Here is a 14,982-nt window from a genome sequence, read left to right as displayed (position 1 = left end):
CAATGTGATTTTGCATCTAAAACAAACAGACGAAAACGTTATTGAAATAAAGCTTGTAATCCTGAAGAAACTATTAATGTATCTTAAAGAGATTCGTATTACGCAATCAATAAATTAAACGTTTAAAACTAGGGTTCTCTAAGTTTTAGACTGCTCTGTATTTTCAGGATTCTATCGGCGATGTAATAACCGATGTATTGTAAAATAATAAATTCTAATAGCTCACTAGTAAAGTGAACAAAACAAATAACGGTTTTGTATTTAAAAAACGGACTTTTTATTTAAATTATTAATTATCCTGAGCTCGTTGAACTTTATTGGACTTTTCTCTACTAACCATCAGCGGCTTGCTTTGTGTGTTTGTTTGTTTTTTAATTTCGCGTAAAACCACACGAGGATTATCTGCGCTAGCCGTCCCTAATTTAACAGTGTAAGACTAGAGGGAAGGCAACTAGGAGTGTGGTGTATGTATATATATAATATGTTAATCCTGGTTTATTTGAATTTTGATTAAAGAAAGAAATAGAAAAATTTGCTTTTTATCTAGTGTTATAGATGAGATATAAACAAACAAACAAGTATAGTAAGAAAGTTTTACATTTTATAACGTCAGGTAGGTATAGATGCATACATAATCTAACTAGGTAGAAAGTACTGAAAATATTTATGTTTTAAGTAACACAATTTTTGTAGTTTTGACTTTCTTGTTTCAATGCTTTTTATATCATTGAAACTTTCTATGTTTGTTTTATTACATTTGTTTTTTTAGTCATTACTAACTATATATCTGTGCAGCAGCAACACCAAGCGTGGGGCACACATTAACCTAATTCAGTTTTATCACTCATCAAGCTCTCTACCAACCAACCCTGAAATCTAATTACAAACCTATAGCAGCACGTCGTTCAACACACGCTAATATCCTTTTCGGTACAAGAATTGTTTGTTTTGGAATTTTGCACAAAGCTACTCGAGGGCTATCTGTGCTAGCCGTCCCTAATTTAGCAGTGGAAGACTAGAGGGAAGGCAGCTAGTCATTACCATCCACCGCCAACTCTTGGGCTATTCTTTTATCAACAAATTGGCCGTTACATTATAACGCCCCCACGGCTGAAAGGGCGAGCATGTTTGATGTGATGGGGATTGGCATTATAAGTACAATAAGTTTCAGTTTTGTTCAGCCAATACTGTGATATAGTCATTGTTAATATTAATATATTTTGAAGGTGGTTTCTGACAGATGATTTTTATAACCTCCATATTGTTTCATTCCTACTAAAGAGCGCTACCGTATTTATTGATAACTCTTTGAACTTAATATTACGTAAAATATACAAGTTGCTTTGACTAATAAAATATTTCTTGCCTTTCATCATTACTACCATGACATAGGACACTCACGTGAAATATGAAGCACCTTTGTAAACGTTCACACACGTGCTGATGCTTTAAGATTCAATGATAGAGTTATTACTCTTAAGAAACATCTGCACGTCTTCTTAACAGGTCCACTATTGTCAGATTAGAAGCATGTTGATGTTTGAATATTACACTACTTGTTAAGTATTCACTGAAACTTTGTTATTCGGTAAAAGCTAATTAATAATAATATTTGTTCCTTCAAACTGTCACTACTGCGTGCGAGTTGTTTTATACACAGATGCAATAGATTTCTCGTCATACTTCGAAATCTATCTTTGAAACACGAAGTTAATTCGATAAACTGTTTGAAGGCACCGGCGAGAATCGAACTCGCGATCTCCTGTTTACTAGACAGGCGCTTTAACCAACTAAGCCACGGTGCCGTTAGATGTTTTATCGTAAGAGTGGTTTGGTTCGTTTTGAATTTCGCGTAAAGCTACACGAGGGTTATCAGCACTAGCCGTTCCTAATTTAGCAGTATAAGACAAGAGGGAGGCAGCTGGTCATTACCATTCACCGCCAACTCTTGTGCTATTCTTTTACCAAGGAATAGGGGGATTGACTGCCTCATTATAACATCCTCTGGACTGAAAAGGCGAGCATGTTTAGTGTGACGGGTATTCGAACACGCAACCCTCGTATTGCGAATCGAGTACCTTAACCACCTGGTCATGACGGGACAGTAAGAGTGGCGGATGAGTATTAGTCGAACCGTAATGCTTTCACTTATCTAATATCTTTCCAGAACGATAAGCACTGGCTATTTACCCGAGCCTTTCAGTGGCTCAACTTCAAGTCTGAAGGCTTATAACGCTAAAAAGCGGGTTTTGATACCCGTAGTGGGCGCATCACAGATAGCCCATTGAATAGTTTTTGCCTTAAGTACAAACAAATAAAAAAAATGTTTTTAGTTTTCAATAAGTCGTGAAAATAAACAAAATACCTTGATTTACTTTGCTCTAAGTGTCTTCTGGCAAAATGGTTTAAGAAGAAACCTTATTTTAAAGTGTGATACAGCCAATGAAAATGCTGAAAACATGTTAGCAGTGTTTCTGTTATACGAATTACATGAACAAGGTCATAAAACCTATAAAGTTAGCCCTACTAATGGTTCTTTTGTACTCAGATATTTTGCAAACAACTGTAACAACCACTTTAAAACATTACCCCTCTTTTTTGGAAGTATCCTTTAGACAGGATAGTTCTGATAATATTAAAATAAAGTGTTGCTCTCTTCATCTTGCTTCAGACTAACTGCTATTGTGTTGCACGACAATTACTCTATTGTATGAAATCAAGATACAACCCACAAGGCAACTACATGATAGGACATTTAGAAACATTTTATTAACCAACACAGATTTACCTGCCCTTGTTGTTTTAACCGTATTAGTTAGAGTTATTTTTCATTATTCTGTCATAAAACCAGAGAAAATCCTCAATAATTGCGGCACTTAATGTTGTTTTTTGCAGAATATGTTTGTTAGTTTTTTTATTTTCGCGCAAAATACACCAGGGGTATCTACGCTACCTAGTCATTACCACCCACTGCCAACTCTTGGGCTATTGTTTTACCAGCGAATAGTGCGATCGACCGAAACATTATAACGCACCCACGACTGAAAGGGTAACTATGTTTAGTGTAACTGGGTTTGAATCTACGTCCGTCATATCACGAGGCGTGCTCCCTAACCACCTGGCCATACCGATCCTTTTGGACAGAATTAGAGTAAATTAGTGTATGAGACCTTTCTTTTCCCTTTTTATGATCTATATTTTTATGCACCAATAATACTAAGCGTGGAACATGCACATATCGAATGAGAGTTTACTACTTGTCAGGATTTCTACCAGTCTACTACTAAACTAAAATTCACGTAGGCAGTGGAAGAGTAAGTTAACCTATAAGACCTTGGGCGTGGTGAAATACGTCAACTGAAAGGTTTGACCTGATGAGTCGAAAATCGTAATTAGATTTCAAATCGATTAAGAGATGATGGATCTGTGAGCTAAAAGTTTATACTTGGAAAAACTCAGAGTAATTCTCTGAACCGCTGTGCCGCGGCTAAAAAGATAAATGCTGAAACACATTATATACTTATTGAATATTGCACAAATGTTCTTTCATTGCGAACAATACTTAAGAAGTTTGATAAATACAAATAACTGAAAAAAAATACATCAGATGTTAGATTATCCAAAATTATAATATGTTGTGTTTAACCAGTATTGTGCAAGCCAAGTACCTTCAAGAAACACTTTTGCGATTCCAGTTAAACAGTTATCTTCCTTCAAATTTGTACTTTTTGCAGATGTACTGCAACTAGTGTAAACTTATAAAGTTTACAGAATTTGATTACTTCTTAACCTCTAAATAAAGATTGAAAACATGAAATGCTAAGTCATTAATATTCGAAAATCTCGAAATAAACTCGCAAGTTATTGTCATTCATATATTGAAGTAAAAGATACTTTAATAAATGTATTGTATAAAGTGTCCCCCGGTAGGACAGATGTAACTCTCCGGATTTACAATGCTCAAAGTAGGGGCTCGATTTCTCTCGGTGAACACAACAGATAATCCAACGTGTGTTATGAGAAACCACACAAACACACTATTGAATATAATGGTTTGAGGTTTTGAATTCTCAGCCTTCTTAACAAATTTCTTATTACAACACTAACGTAAGTGTTAGTTCAAGAAAAGACTATCAACTGCGATAGTTTTCTAATAATGTATTGCTTATAGTAATAACTGTTTATCTTAGAATTTCGCGCAAAGCTACACTAGAGCTTCTTGCGCTAGCCGTCCCTAATTTAGCTGTGTAAGACTAGAGGGAAGACAGCTGGTCACCACTACCCACCACCAACTCTCAGGCTATTCTTTTACCAACGAATAGTGATATTAACGGTCACATAATAACGTCCACACAGCTGAAAGGGCGAGCATGTTTGGTGTGACGGGGATTCGATCTAGCGATCCTCAAGTTGTGAATCGAGTGTCCTAATCACCTGGATAGCCAGGCCACTTTCCTATTAACAAATGGATATTCATTAGCCGCACAACGAGTTCTGTTATACAAGTTGTCTTAGATTTGGTAACTTACTTTTGAAAATAAAATCTCAGCCACGAAACGCTTAAAGGGTTGAGTTTTATCTACTTTAATAGAGTATTTTATATAAAATATTAATAAGAACACCAGTGGCAGGTATATTTATCATTTACTAATTTAAAATTTTCTCTTTGAATTTAATTCTAGGCTTTGTTGCGAAACGTCTTTTAGATAGTAATAATAATTAAGAATGCCTGTTCCACTTTGATAAAAAAAAAGATGAAATGAGAGAATTCGATATCAAATACAGTAAGCTATTATACAAGCCTTGACACTGGAAAATATGATTTTTTAATTTATTTATCATTGACAATTTATAGAAAATAAGCACAACATATTTCACCTGATGCAGATATGTTTCATTCAAATTTCTTTGTGAACCTGACGATGACAGAAGAAGGTCGAAACGTTGTTCGCTCCTCTACTAGTGCTTTCTCTACCCATACCAGCCGTTTTAAAATATATAATTCTCTACAAGTGGTTTTCTCGTCATCACGGATTATTGTTTCATTCAAATGTTTTGAACAGCTGGAATTAGGCCCACCACTCTGTATTTACACGTGAAGTCCGTTGTGTAATGCTTGTTGTAAACAGAGGGTAGAAACGATAACTAAAGAACAAACAGAATAGACCCCGAAATCTTATTACATTTAGGACTACTTTGAAATAGAATTGACAGTCGATTTCAGCTTGTCGATGTTTCACATTTTATGGATAAAAGTGATAATTTTCAGGTACTCTTACACGTTTCTAAATTTGAATCAGGAACTGAAAAGAAGTCTGCATGCATATATGAATTTTTCATAAGCTTCAGTCTTGCAGTATCATTTGATGATTCTAGCTGCGGAAGATGTAGTTTGTTTGGAATTAAGCACAAAGCTACACAATAGTTTATCTTTGTTCTGCCCACCAGGGTTATCGAAACCTAGTTGCTAGTGGTGTGAGTTTACAGACATACCGCTGTGCCTCTGGGGGTAGAGAGATATAGAGGGAAGAAATATTCTATATTCTTCAAACAATAATATTGAAAAGAAAATTGGTTTTCTATTTTCATTGATATAAAAATCTGATCTATTCTTATAATAAAGGATGTGTAAGGACATGTCAACTAAAATATCGATTAATTAGTATTTTTGTTCTATGACAGACGGATGATGATCATGTTGTCCTAGAAACCGTTACCACGGAGAGAAAATCAATTTTACTGTAGTTAACAGATGCGTCTTCATGTGCTGTATTTATTAGTGCAAGTAATCGGACGTGAAAAATACAGTTCAATGATTGTTCACCTGGTTAGAAAACAGGGTTAATACGTGATTTAAAGCATATGATTTTATTTTAATTTTATAGTACCCCAGAGTAATTGACAAATGATAGACTCGTTTCGATGAAAAATTGAAAAAGATAAGAGAGATGCCAACTGAAATTTTGTGCTTGTCAGAGGTCTTTTATTTTGTGGGCGTTAAATTGAGTTAATATATTGAATGAAGTCCATCTGTTAGGATACTTGGGTTGTTTTTTTTTCACCCTGGATGACAGCGTCGATGTTGATTTTAATGAATGTCTGATAGTAACCAAGACAATATCGAAAATGTTTTGATAAACGCAGATAAAAGCTTCACGGCAAACGAAATAAACTGTTTCTTAAGATTTTAAGAATCCAACCACTATATGCAAATGTTCACTTTATTCAGAGAATAAAAACAGCAAGAACTGTTTTGAAGGTTATTTTTTTATTTCTCATCAGGTCTTGTTGCGAGTACAATCATATGTAGCAATTACAATAAAATGCATAAATAACAATAATAATTCAAATAAAGATCAGAATACTGTATACACATCATATTAGAATAAAATTAACATAACTTTTAACATAGACAGGTATTAGTTTTAATTAAACTATTCTAGACAACGATCCAGACTTCCTTAGTTAAGGTCATGCTCATTCAAATACTCTTAAAAAATAGTATTACACTGACTGTACCTTTTTACTTTTGTCATATATTTAAATTTACTTTTATGATATGTGAAACATTTGTAGTTTGGCATGTTCCTTCATTGTTTGAAGTAAGAGATCAACAGTTTAACAGCTTTAGAATCAGATTATATCATGGAAACTTGGTATATCATTTTAACATCTATCGGGAAGTGTATGCTATTAATCTAGCCTTCTTTACGATATCCATTTTAAGGTATTGTCTACTGTCTGCCTAATTTAAACAGAAAACAACTTTTGATCAGTTTAACGTTTTTGTTTCTTTCATACTGTTTAAACTAATATTTCATTTTATATAAGTAACGTTTTAATCATTCACTGGAATATCTTAGATAGACTAAAGCAGTGAAATAAAATATTTTAGTTTATTTACCTCAATTTTCATTTCGATATAAACTGTAAAAAAATCACATTTTGTATGCGTTTTACTTCTTCGACAAAGTGAATAAATGACGATATATCACTATATAGAGGTTGAGTGTGCTATGTTATGACGATTTTCGAGCCTCACAACGCCGTTGCAATATGTGTCACAACGTTCGGTAATGATGGCTGTGCATCTTGGCAAAAACCTTGCAGCGTAGTTTTCATTGAAAATGCTCCATCGTAAGGCTGTTATGTCAAATGTACAATATTACTTTCTGATTGCCCTCCGTAAGGAATCTAGTATGCGAAAGTTGTAGTTTCGCAGTATACGTTTCAACAACCTGAACGCAAAAAATTCTTAGGAGCTGCGTTTGATAACTAGACAAGCATGTTTTTCACTGTCCAGCAGCTGCTTGAAATAATCGACTGTTGAACGGACAAGTCACGGAAGCGACTTGTGTACACGTGACTGGTGCTGTTTTTCCCAAAGGAGATCCTTCTGGGTTATGTTGCCTACCGTTTCTTGGGACACGTGGGTGACTTTTGCCACTGAACTTTGCTTTCGTAGACTACCACCTGTTATAATATGCCGCGCTTTGCTTGCTGTGGTAGGGGTACGTACACCGCTATCTGTATTTCTCTCTCTCTTTTATTTTTGCTGCTGAAAGAAATGTTAATCATCTCGAGCTACGTGGTTAGTAACTTTCAAAAATATTATAATTATTGGAGGATCGTTAGCAATATTCAAAATTTTCTATCTTAGATTTAGGCTTCCTGTGATATATAATTTGGCTTTGTAACAACACCATGCCTCAAAACTTAATCTTGACCAAGATCAGTCGTTTTATTTCACTGTAGCAGAACATAATCGAAATCAAAGCTTTCGGTTACTTGAAACCTTGGCTTGAATAGATGAAAACCATTAATACCAGAATAAGTGTTGTTATACTTGCTAAATACTAACGATTTTTACAATATTAATGTTTTGGGAGAAGACAATAATAACAATGTGTTATTATTGTGATAATATCTGCTGAAAGCTGAACTGTATTTTGCTACTAGAACGTTAAATTTTGTATCAGCTGTATAGAGTATGTATAGGAATTAATGCTAATTATGATGTTTCTAATTATTGTGCCATGTATCTATACACTAGAAACTTATATATCAATATGAATTACAAGTTGTAGAAATTAATTTTTTGTTGCTTTCAAGCATTTTTCTGTAAATTGAAAGTCGGGCGGTGCAAATTACAATCAGAATAAAAAACGAATATTTTAATTAATTCTAGACACAACGTAAAATTAAAATGTTGAAAAACATGGGCTGCATTTGTATATCATCATTTATTTTTAAAAAATTCTAATTTGTATTTCGTATGAATGGCCTCCTAGTGGTATGTTTGCAGACTTATACTACTAGAAACCTGGTTTCGATACTCGTAGTAGACAAAGCACAGATAGCCCATTGTGTAGCTTTGTGTTTAATAACAAACAATGTTTGTTTTTGAATTTCGCGCCAAGCTACTCGAGGGCTATCTGCGCTAGCCGTCCCTAATTTAGCAGTGTAAGACTAGAGGGAGGGCAGCTAGTCATCACCACCCACAGCCAACTCTTGGGCTACTCTTTTACTAAGGAATAGTGGAATTGACCGTCACATTATAACGTCCCTACGGCTGAAAAGGCGAGCATGTTTGGTGCGACGGGGATTCGAACCCGCGACCCTCGGATTACGAGTCGAATGCCTTAACCCACCTGGCCATGTCGGGCCGTTAATAACAAACAAACAACAACAACAGTCGCTTGAATAAATTGAACCTTGGTTTGATTAATTGATTGCAATTAAGCACAATGGGCTATCCTCCTTCTACCCACCACGGGTATTGAAACCCAGTTTCTAGCGGTGTAAGTTTGAAGACATATCGTTGTGCCACTTTGAATTCTATTGTATATGCTTAGTGACATTCTGCCAATAAACGCTTTCCGCATTTTGGCTGTCTGTGCGCTATAAGAATTATAATCAAAGTTAACTATTCATTCAGACTAGAATAGCCAAAGAATTGGCGGTGGGTATTATTGAGTATCTGTCTTCCGTCTATTCTGTCAGCTCAGTATTATGGACAGCTATGTGCAGGTGTTCCCTCTGTAACTTTAGGCAAGTATTCTGAGACATTTCTCTCTCATAACACGTGCAAGATAATTTGTTTATTTGTTTTTGAATTTCACGCAAAATCTACACGAGGGTTATCTGTGCTAGCCATCCCCAATTCAAAAGTGTAAGTGTTATTACCACCCACCGCCAACTATTGGGCTACTCTTTTACTAACGAACACTGAGATTGACCGTCACCTTTTAACACCCCAACGCCTGAAAGAACAAACATATTTAGTGCGATTGGGATTCGAATTCGTGACCCTCAGATTACGAGTCGAGCGTCCAACCACCTGGCCAAGCCGGGCCTGCACAAGGTGGATAGTATGATTAATTTTTAAACATTAGAACCTTTTGAATAAAATATTAATGAACACATGACAAAAGCAAAATTGTAAACATTCTTTTCTTAAAAGAAAGGGAAAGTTTATCCGTTTTTACAAGATGTTAGCAGGATTTTTGAACTGATTTAAAGATGAAGTTTCAGAATGCATGATGCTGAAATTGTGATCTCGTTTTGATGTTATTTTTACAAAATCAATGATGATGGTTGTGCAATGTTTATGATCCATTATTATTGTAATGTCAAGCTACAATAAGTGTGTTTGCACATTGTTGGAAAATTATCAGTTTTAGACGGAGCTCATAAAAGTAACTTATGCTAGACTTAACAACGGCTAGATGTTATAATAGAACTTTCTAAAGAATCGACCCAACTTGTACATATCACCACATTCTAATATGATTTTCTTTGTCGAAATATCGAACCTCATGCAGTGTGAGGCCAATGGTGAGGCCAGCCCACGGTCTCATGTGGTAACCAGCTTATCCTCTTTGCGAACAACGTGAATGGTATGTGCAATGAAGGATTTCTCTTCAATTCCCAAACATTGGAGAATAGAATACAGTAGTATGTTTTTGCTTCGATTTCACAATTCTTTTATAGATAACTGCAAATTTTTTTAAAACAATCCCAGTGTAAACGAAGCTGATAGAATTGATCTAGTTTATAAAAAAAAACTTGGAGATTATTCTAGGTTACAAAGAATATCTTTAATATTTTTATAATACATTTTTTTTTGTGAGGCTTCCAAGCAAACTTTCTTTCTGCTAGATCTATGTTTTGTCACATTCTTAATCTTAAAATAGTAAAGGGTTATTGTTTCAGATTGTTTCAAGCCAACAGGTAATTAAAGAAAACTGAACCTGACAAATACTCAATTTCACTAGAAGTTACATACCTGTGATTGTCCAGTATACTAGCGCCGTTTCGTTTAAATTTATTGTTACGTTTTACACTTAGATTTTCTGTACTTATCAAAATAAAATTTATATATTTTGTTAATAAAAGTGTTTGAATTCTTAACATGATTCTCAAGGTAATTAAGAAATTATAAAGAAACTAATTATCTTTTGCAGTGTCTGTGAACGATGGAATACTTTACACTAAAACTTTACTTGTAATTTAACTCTGGTATTGTGGGTCAACCATTCTTTATAAAAACGACATAAAGTATATATAGTAAACCTTTTTATAGTCGTATGCAAATTAATTATAAACAATATAAAAAGAAAGAAAACATTTTTTACCTTTCCTGTCATGTCTTTGGTCAAACTATGAAACAAGAAAAAAACTTGGTCAAAATAAATAATAAATTCATGTGTATTACACATTTTACTCACTGTATTTCTGTCAAAATACCAAAATACACGTCTTTAAAGAATCAAGTTACTTTATGTAGTAATATACAAACACACAGAATTTGTAACATCCTCCAGCGTATAAACTTGCGATTCCAATCATGTCTTTATTTACTTAAGATGTATTTAATTCTAGTCACCCAGATTCTAACAGAAAAGATTACCTGCTGGTAACAATAATGACATCCTCAGCAACTCTGGATAATTCCTTGATGCCAAGATACACTAATCGACGTAAGACAGGATCTTTGGATTGAAACAGTTTTGTCATGGCAAAGAAAGTTTCAGTAGCTTTAGTGGTACCCACCTGCTCTCCCTGGAATAAAAAAATGTTATGTCTTTTAGTGTCCTGGTACAAGATGGTTGTACACAGTTTGGTAATATAGTAGTCTGAAGAAAGAAAAGCTACTTCAATAGTTTATACAGTTATAGATACTTAGACAGCTTTCAGATTAAATTGTACATATAGCAACGAATAGCTACTTGAGTGTAAATATCGAACTGAAATGAACATTTTTTACTGATTTGTACATACATATTTATATAACTTAATGTTATTGGAAAGTAGTAAGGTAAAAAGTACACATTTAATTTTACCAACTCATACGAATCTTTCAGATTCTTGTGTAATGGCTTCCTGTGAACAAGTCATAGTTAAAACTTAGAGATATAAAAAATGGCCACTGCCCTGCATCAGTGTTGCGAGGTGTGAGTCACGCTTCTACAGACAGCTAGTTTAGGTATCCTGCAAAGAAACCAAAATCGAACTATTAGAATAGCATTTCGCCTCAAAATGTAGTCCTCAGCTTGTTATATAAATAAAATGAGTGACATTTTTATATTAAAAGAACAAATTTTTAAATTAACTGCTTCCTTTCACTGAAAGCCTCAATCTTTTGTAAAGTGCTTTAAATAGCATTTCTTGTATAAAATGAAAGTTCGAAACATAATTTTTATCAGTGCATATCACACGGTAATGGGCGTAGAGAAATCATACAATCTGTGACCACCATTCGTCCCACCCAAAAATGCTACCAAGAAATTGTCGTCAACAGCTAAAAATTAAACAACATCTTCAAGAATAGTCTTATGTTTGTAGGTATATATAAATATATCACATCTTCTTCTTGAAAAATGATATTCGTACAACGAGATTGTAAAACGTTATAAATCTAAATGACAGTGTAAAATTGGTATCGTAAAGCAAAACAAGCCCAGGAATACCACAGCTGAGAGTAACAGTTTCATTAGAAAATCAGTGACATATTTATGAAAGAGGAAAATCTCACGCAAAACGTCTTTGTGATGAAGTAAAAATATATCTCCTAGTTTTGCTAATAAACAAATAAACAAGCATTTGAAGTTAATAACAACTTTCAAACCAAATTTTCACGAGTTTCAACCACACGTCAAAAAATCATCTGCAGTTTTGTTGAGAAAAATGGCACTGAATCGAATTCCAAAAACCTAATTCGATCAATACGTCCTGCCACGTTCACACATGGTTTTACAAGTGTGTTTTTGGATGTCTTCACAAAATCTTGTTATAATCGAAACTGCAGGGTACCACAACGGTGTGTAATTATGACCATCAGATTGAACGTAATCAATAGTGGAGGAAGCCATTTCAATGGCAGCAAAGATCTAGAGTATCGTTTTTTTAAAAAAAAAATGCCACTAACTTTCATTTTTACAATGTTGAATCAATTATCATCCAATAAACGCGGTATGTAATTATAACACCTTTGTGGTAGCGCTGATAATTGGACAAAAAAGCAAAGTAGAATACTATTATTAGCATGCTTAAAGGAAACAATGAATAAAGACATCGTGAAAATGCTCAGTTGAATAATCAACATTTATTGAAAATAGCCTAATCTCTCTTCCTGTAGTGAGAAATGTTTCAGTTTCAATGCAACAAAAATGACTAGCGGTGACTTCCTTATCTTAAAGGAAGTTCAACTAATAGTATATTCATATATATATTCTAGCCAAGTTTGTACTGTCTAAATGAGTGCAACGAAAAGAAAACTCTATGTCTTAAGGCAATGTTGTTAATTAACAAACTGATGAAAGAACTGAACGTTACTTGTTCATTCGTTTATTTACATATAAATATGTACTATTTAGTGTGTTGATTTGGTGATAAAAATGTAATATTCATTCTATTGATGTAATTTTGCAGTTTAATTTTTCTGCTCGTGATATATTTAAATGATTGTAATATGTTGGGAAACGAACCTTATATATTTGTAATTCTTCTAAATTCTCTACGTAGACTATTAATGACAAAAACTTCATTCAAAGTTATAGCAATTATAGCATAACAGGCTGAAAGTGTGCGTGCGCGTTTTCTTATGGCAAAACTTGGTTGTATTCGTTTTGAACTTCGCGCAAAGCTACTCGAGGGCTATCTGTGCTAGCCGTCCCTAATTTAGCAGTGTAAGACTAGAGGGAAGGCAGCTAGTTATCACCACCCACCGCCAACTCTTGGGCTACTCTTTTACCAACGAATAGTAGGATTGACCGTCACATTATAACGCCCCCACGGCTGGGAGGGCGAGCATGTTTGGCGCGATTCGGGCGCGAACCCGCGACCCTCAAATTACGAAGCGCACGCCTTAACGCGCTGAGCCATACCAGGCCTAATAGCAAAGCTACATCGGGCTATCTATTGAGTCTACTGAGGAGAATCGAACCCCTGATTTTAGCGTTGTAAATCTGTGGACTTACTGCTATATCAGCGGGGGACAGACTGAAAGTGTCTGATTTTGTGTTAGAAAGGTATAATGTACAAGATTTAATAAAAATGTATTTCAATGAAAATCGATATTTCGCATTTGTGGATGCATTTCTAGTATATTTGTTTGTGTGTTATTGAATTTCTTGGGTACATTATACAACTAAATTCATCTTAAACTAAAGTTAATCTGAACTATTTATAAATGTGGTGGCAGTGTTTCTGTTAGGCCAAAAGTAACATCCAGTGAAGTTTTTTTTTTTTTTCAAATTAAGGAAACTTTTTTAAACATTATTTTCCTGTGATTCGTCCTCAACAGCTCTTGCTGATTATTAAAGTCGTAATATAATTAATGTTTTTACAATGGTTTATTACACTATAAGATTAAATACAATATTTTGTATATTATACATAAAGTTAAGGCATATGATATTCTGGATATTTAAGAATATATGTTGTGATATTTCTATTCAAATTCAAATATAATACTTATTATATTTTCTTAATTTTCCAAACTGGTACACGCGATTGGCTAACAGTCTATAGTTCTTAGCTTAAAACATCAAATTACACTTTTAAGGTGGACCGTCATATCCGATACCATGTTCAAAAGTCAAAATTACCTGGCACAACCATCACGTGTAAAATCTTCTCCGTCCAAATTCTGTCGTAGTTTATATTACCACAATGTGCAAACTTTTATGGGTTGGGATCTGTCATAATGAAATAAGTCTAGAGCTTATTTGGTGTGCTTTATTGTTTGCATTAGTTTTTCACGGTTTGTAATTTTAATTTCGCTCTTTATCGAAACGAAATAAAAATGGACGATTTTAATAAATAATATACTTTGTTAATATAATTTATTATTATTTTAAGTCAAGTAAAGAGTTCTTCTAGCTTTTATTGCATTTTCTTCCACAAAACATTTTAAAATCGAGTCAAGAGAGCGGCTTTGTAGTTTTAAAATTTCTATTCAAGTTTATTGAAACAGAATTACGATTTTCCACTTAATTTAGCTATATTTTTCCTGTTGTTTTTATATATCTTTCGTAATAATGTGCGTCATCTCTTCACCTCGATTTATAGTTCTCGTTTTCGAAATTTCTGATAATTCTGTGCACACTCCTTCAGGCTTTTCACATCATCTCAGATCAATAACGTAACTCATTTTGAAAGTTCGGCAAAACAGGTTTACATCAACTTTCTAATCTAAGGAAGCTGACTTCAGTGATTTATTATGGCACCAAATACCGGTCTATGATTTAAGGAAGGTGATAAGATCGAGGGGTGGTGCAAGCAACAGAAACGACAGGTTATTAAGTTGAATGTTAGGTGGTTTCACATATAGTAGAGCCTTGAGAAAATCACAGTAAATATTGCGCAGGCGACAAGACTCATGGTTCCAATATTCTATAAAGTCAAACTTTATTCAGTAAGAAATAAAAAAAATCGGAATGTTTATTTTACTTTTCTAAGCCAGTAATATCATTTGCC

The 14,982-nt window shown here is 34.1% G+C and overlaps 1 non-coding gene across 1 annotated transcript; it reads right to left on the bottom strand.

The window, feature by feature from the left end:
- Positions 1-1,731: 1,731 nt before the first annotated feature.
- TRNAT-AGU (transfer RNA threonine (anticodon AGU)) lies at positions 1,732-1,805 on the bottom strand. Its single transcript has one exon. It is a non-coding gene; the product is annotated as a tRNA-Thr (tRNA).
- Between the last annotated feature and the right edge of the window lie 13,177 nt (positions 1,806-14,982).

The sequence above is a fragment of the Tachypleus tridentatus genome, chromosome 8 (genome assembly GCF_004210375.1).
Source record: "Tachypleus tridentatus isolate NWPU-2018 chromosome 8, ASM421037v1, whole genome shotgun sequence".
Classification (NCBI taxonomy): domain Eukaryota; kingdom Metazoa; phylum Arthropoda; class Merostomata; order Xiphosura; family Limulidae; genus Tachypleus; species Tachypleus tridentatus.
The sequence above is the reverse complement of the archived record's forward strand: the minus strand, read 5'-3'. Positions and strand labels throughout refer to the sequence as shown.